Source organism: Amphiura filiformis, chromosome 9 (genome assembly GCF_039555335.1).
Source record: "Amphiura filiformis chromosome 9, Afil_fr2py, whole genome shotgun sequence".
Lineage (NCBI taxonomy): Eukaryota > Metazoa > Echinodermata > Ophiuroidea > Amphilepidida > Amphiuridae > Amphiura > Amphiura filiformis.
In genome coordinates, this window is record NC_092636.1 from 8,372,152 (window position 1) to 8,378,828 (window position 6,677).

The following is a 6,677-nucleotide window of genomic DNA, read 5'->3' on the forward strand; positions in this document are numbered from 1 at the left end:
ATAATGATAAAAAGCGGGCACCGATAGTGTTATAGGACCAAATTAAACATTGTGCTTTACTAATTTCAATCAGGAAACTAATCCTACACTTGTCACAAATGCACAAATATTAGCGTAGCTTGAGTCATCCTGTTGGTGGGCACCAACCATGATTGGGGGGGGGGGGCACCTGATGGGAGGGACAAGCCATTTTTGGGCAATTTTCTTATGGGACTTCCTAAATTTTTTAATCGATGGGGGCATGTAACACCCCCCTCCCCATATGATGCTACGTTACTGAATATTAACATCTTGTAAGAAGGCTGTGCCTAATCATGACTATGCACTCTTATTATCTAACAGGCTGAACATGTGATTATTGTAATTTGTAAGGTCACAGAATGTCTTTAGAATAATTAGCCCCCCCCCAAAAAAAAAGTTTTTGTCTCTCAAACATTTGCACAAATGCTATGTGCAATGCTGTTTCTTTATTTATTTAAACAAGCTAAATGCTTTGCGGGATTTTGTGTGCATGTTTTTCAAATTTTTGCCCATTTTTCTTGCATGCACTTTATTTTCAATAACTAACAACAAAAATCTTTTAGAAAGGCTTGGCACATACAGCTTCGCTAAGGTGGCTTTCAGATACTTTTGTGTGTGGGCGAGAGACAAACCTTTTTTGCTGTAATAGTGAACAATTATCTGTTTATTACTGAATTAGTCATGTTAAATCAATGTCATAATAGACGAGTGAATTTGGTTTTAGAATCAAGTGTTTCTTTTTGTTTACTTTGTCAAAAAGTGGTAGTTATGAATTGTAGACCAAATCTAGGCTTATACCATTCTTATCCTGATGCTAATCCTAACCCTAATCTTAGTATCAGATTTTTAAATTTTGTCATCCTGACAAGCTGAAAATGTTTTTCCACCGGTCTAGCATTGTTTTGCATGGAAAAACTTTGTTCAACAGAGCTAACATATGTAGGCAGTGTGCATTTTGCCAAAAATGTCATAACTCAAGACTTGTGCCATGCATGATATGCAGTGCTTCTTAATTAATAAAAAAACAACATTTAAAATGTGCTTACTTAATGCCATAACAGACAGATAAACCTTTATATAAAGTGCCTGGTGTGAAAACAAAGTTTCCAGTATCCAACTTAAAATCAAATCCTGTGTCTTAGTAGTTTGAAGCATGTGAATTTTAAATTTCAGTAAATATTGAGTTGTTGAAGGTTGAAAATGTTCCAACTTTTTAACAGGGGCTTATCAAAATGTTGTGATCCTGCTGGGCCTGCACCACTTAATGGCAATTGTAAACAGGACTTCTACAGACACACTTCGTTTTGGTGGTGTTGTATCTAAAAGCCCACTATTGGCCAAAAAAGTTTTCTTTTGGGCAGAAGTCCACTTTTTCAGTATTGTTGCATGCAACAATCCACCTGTGGTGTTATCATGTAACAGGTGCACTTTAAAAAAAAATCATCATGCCCATAAATTGGGCTATTCCATTTAAAATCCACACTACCCCTGTGGAAGATTTTGGAAATATTTGAATTCCAAATGGAATTAGCACATTAACCAGCTATATTTGAAACTCACTCTCCCTCTGTGGAAGATTCAGGTTGAATCTTTCTCAGAGGGTGTATGAAATTCCATTTGAAATTATACTCCCCTGTGGAAGATATTTCCAAAATCTTCCACAGGGGTAGTGTGGTTTTAAATGGAATAGCCCATTGTGGGTAAAAATGAGTTAATTCCTCCTAAAATAAGAGTAACAATCATTGAATAAACATGGCGCTCTTGCAGTTGAAATCCATCCATACACGTCCCCTATGGAACACATGATCTTAATATCCCACACAGGGAGTGTAGATTTCAAATGGAGTCGCCCATTCAAGTAACCCCATTTGAAATTCACACTCACTGTGTGGAAGATTATTAAGGTCATGTCTTCCATAGGGGGTGTATGGATTTCAACTGGAATAGCCCATAGAAATTGTCTTTTTCTTCCTCTTCAGGTTATAGGGTACCAGCAGAGAAGATATCTTACCCTTCCCATAATGCATTGCTCCTATTTCAATTTTTTGTACTGATCTAGTGCAACATGGGTCGATAGTGAGCAGATTTCCATCCATATCTGGAAAAATATGTTTATTTCTTGACTATCAACCTATGTTTAGCCAGTCTATTCTGATAAGGAATACAACCTGTACAAATTAATGAGAGTATCTTTTGATGAAATTAGGCGCTGTATCATGTTGCAAAGGATTCTGGGAAGGGTGAGAAATCTTCTCTGGGACACCATCATTTCAAAATATATATTAAAGGATAAGTCATACGATCAAATTTGTATTTTGTAATAGGGTACATCAATATGTATATATCGTTATCATCATATGTATGCAGACTACATAGTATAGTGCAATTTTCAGCACAGGTTGGTGGTGAATCACATTATGTATTATCTCATTTTTTCTGTGTATGAGTATTAATAAATCATGCATTAATTGTAAATAAATAAACTTTTGTATAAAATGAGCAGATTGTTGTCATTGTGGTATTTTTGGCGGGAGGGGGGGGGGTACTCAAATTTGGTTTGGGTAGGGGTGTGCCACTGAGAATTTGAAAGGGGACCCATCAATATGCCCATTTTCAAGAAATTTGGACCCATTGGTAATTCGATACATCAAAATTTAAAATTTACGGTCAAATTTTACACAAATTGTCTTGAGATGTACAAATTTTCAAGGTGTCATTGATATACCAAAAGGCTGAAAATGCTACCCATGTTTGCAGCACGTCATCCCCATATGGTCATTTGTACTGAGTACCCCCCAGTATTTTTGTGTTCACTGTTGATGAAATGATCACTTTGGTGACAAGTAAGATATGTATATTATAGGGGCAAGGACTGCAACTACTGCACTGGAAATTTTATTTCAATACAGACAACAGTTGTGGAGTTACAGTCAAAAATGAGGGAAAACCAATATTTGATCAATAAGTCAATAACTACTTGCCTTGAGTTGCTAAATTTTCAGTGCAGTACTTGTAGTCCTTGCCCCTATAATATACATAATCTTACTTGTCACTAATGCACTATAATTTTTGAGAAAAATGCAAAAATAGGCACAAAATTAGGCAGGGGTGTAGTACCCCCTTAAAACATGTGCTGTGCAAATTATTTTGTCTGACTGAACCAATTACAGTTCAACAATTACATATGACAGCGTTCAAGCTTTGACTTGCGTTTGGCGGACAGAATGGTGGGAACTTAAAGTGAAAGATATCCTACTTTAAGGAACATTTTCTGGGGTGAAATTTTGTGTAGAAACTGAATCTGACATAAAAAATGCAGAATTGTCAACTTGAAAATTTTCCCCATAGCACTGTACAGGCATATTTCTGCCCGAAGTCCTCAAATTTGAGCGAAAATTGGCGCAAAAAAAACGGACTCTCAGGGCTAAACAAACATAAACTTGCTCTAGAGGGAGGTCTTGGCTATAGCAAGTTTATATTTGTTTAGCCTTAAACCTCACAGTTTTGAAGGACTTATTTTTTTTGCGAAGGCCTTTATTTTTTTCACACCCGCCGAAATGTTAGGGGTAGGGGTAACATATTACTACTTTAATTTTTGTCAGTACATTCAACTGTGTCAAGTTTTATACCACTATTTAGCTAGTGAAATACTGAACATAAAGACACAAAAAGCATCTCAATAGCTCATACCATTGAGGAGTTATGGCTTTTTCAAGCTCAAAATTAGGGGAAAATTTCATTTTTTCCAAAATCAATTGTCACCCTGACCCCCAACTTTCTAACCCTGTTACAAAAATAAAGAAACAGATTTATCCCATTTAATGATTTGAATATCACAAATGTACCTTTGTCACATAATTAGCATAAAAAATTAGGCACTACTCAGTAGTTTTCATGTTCATACACTCACAGGAAATTAGCAAGTCAAAATTTGTGTCACCCCAAAACGGCCATTTTCTGCCAAAATTGGACCAAAAAATGAATTTTTCTCAAAATCAGTGAAAAATAAGGGGGTTTAAGTGCCAAAATCTGAAAATATGTTACATTTTACCCCTAGAAACATTTAAGCAATTAAGATTTTTGACTTTTTTCACCCCTAAATATTTTTTTCACACGCGTGTCCGCCAAATGTAAGTCAAAGCTTGAATGCTGTCATATAGGCTGATTTGATCACTATATCATGTCATTTGAATAAACCATGTAAATAACCAGCTTTGAAAGTGTCTACCACTAGCACCGTATCATGCCAAATTCAACAGCCATGTGCGATAAAAAAATAAAAATAAAAGTATAGACCTAATTTTTTTTAGATGTCAGAATTTGTGTTTATCAGATTGGTATCATGTTAGCAGTTTGCCATTTATCCGCTTCAGTAGCACATATATTTTCTGTTTCTCTCATTTAATGTGATCTTAATATTCCAAGTAATTCATTTATGAAAGTATGTGTGTGCAGAGAAGGAGTTTGAGTATGTAGTCATTATACCCCCCCCCCCTCACCAACAACTCAAACATAAGAAATATTCATTGTTCTTGGTTCTGTTTAAATACGCATACTTTCGGTAAACACCTTGATTTGTATTCAAACAATTTGATGACTAAAATGTAGGGAGTCACAAGCTTCAAGATGACCATCCATAGATAGTGTGTTTATTTTATTCAAAAAGACTGAATTCAATTAACATGCTGAATGCAATACAATTTTAGCCTGTTTAGGGGGTAAGGTGGCGGGGGTCATACAATTTTTGTTGCCGAAATATAGGGGGGTTGCAATTTTATTGACACCTACTTCAGGGCTGTCAACTTTTGCCGACTCCAATGTTCATTTTGTACCATGATTATTTGAGCCACGGCGCTCGAGAATGTGAAAAGCGGGCAGGGGGGTGGGGGTAGGAGCAACAAATTATTCATGACGATGCGTGAGATTTTACTCATTTTCCAGCTTTTTGCGTGAGCTTTACTACCTTGGCGTGAGATTATACTACCTTGGCGTGAGACCGCGAGAAAGTGACCCAATGCGTGAGACTCACGGCCAATGCGTGAGAGTTGACAGCCCTGCCTACTTTTTGTAAATTTGGGACACCCCACCCCCCCCCCCCCTTAAGAAGAAAATGCCAGTCCCCTAACTACTTGAGCCAGCCAGCAGGTGAATACTCATGAATACATCTGCAGTAGATTGAAAACATGACCTAAATCTTCAGGAAGTGTGAATTTATAATGGGTTTGCCTGAATGGGTGATTTCATTTATTCCCCCCAATATTTTGTCAGGGGGGGATGGTCCATACAACCATCCCCCCAATGTATGTGGGTTTCTGACCAAATTAGCCTCATATTTGTCCATTTTAGCCCCCAAAGTTTATTCCCTTTTTGCACCATATTTCAACATTTTTGCTTCAAAATGGCAAAATTTTTCACGCGCTTCGCGTGCATTTGTACCATATACTTAATTTGTCGCCAAAAGGTGCTGAATTCACTATACTTCAAGAATTTTTTCCAACCCCATCCCCCCAATGTCAAAAAGAAATCTACGCCACTGGAAACTAGGGACAATCAACAGATTTCTTGGAAAAAAAGGTCAGGTCATTCAGTGCAGGCGTGTAAACGGGGTTCATTCAGACATGACATTTTACAGCTGAAGTCATCTTTTTTGACTATTCAAATTTACGCATTTTTGTTTATTTTCAGCCTAATTTTGGGTCTTTTTTGCCAATTTTTTCAGCTTTTTATTGTTCTACTTCAGCTAACAAAGCCACTCTCATGCCTGTTCATCTAGATGACAAAATTTAAATGTGCTTTCTCAATATAGTTTGTTGTGATCTGCGATTCTTCTAATGTCACAAACTGCCAAGTCTTCCAGATAGCTTAGATCTTTCTTTCTCCCTATACTAGACCCTCCCTCGGGTCCGTGGAGAACGACTGGTAATGTAGATTACATAGCATTAAAAATCAACCCACAGCGCTCAATGGACTTTCGCGTTCACTTATAATACGAGTATATTTCTATATTGCTGCATGGTTGACTGTGGTGGGTGTAATTAGTGGCGTCGATTTGTGGATGAAGAGGAATGGGTTTTTGGCATTGAAGAAAATAAGGGGGGGGAGTTGGCATTTATTTATTTACGTAATTATTTATTGTTACATTATCCAGAGATGGAACCGAACCGAGACTGGGGCCAGTCTATCCCTATACGTGATGGCCCCTGGAGGCTCCAGTTTAGATGCATACCTACCGCCCTCTTTCAGTCAAATCGGCTAAAAACTTTGAGACTTTTACATACCAAAATTAATGGGGAAGAAAATTTGTAATTCTCTTTAAACTTGAATATCTAAGTTATGATTGTAAAAAAAATGTTTAGACAATAACCTGGTGATTATTGGGATCAATTATTTTGAATAATCTGGAAGGTGATATAATGACTTGGGAAAGTGGGAAACTCAGGAAATGTGAAAAATGTTCCCACTTTGGGATTAGAATACCTACTTCATAATGGACGAGTCCAATGCGTTAATTGCAAACTCTTACACACATACAGTGTAGGCGCTTTCTATGTTCACCCCGGTTTAGAGAGCTCTGGTAATAAATGATTGTGTAAGATTACAAATACTCAACATAAACAAATACATGTGCGAAGATGTGAAGGTTTGGCGAATTTATT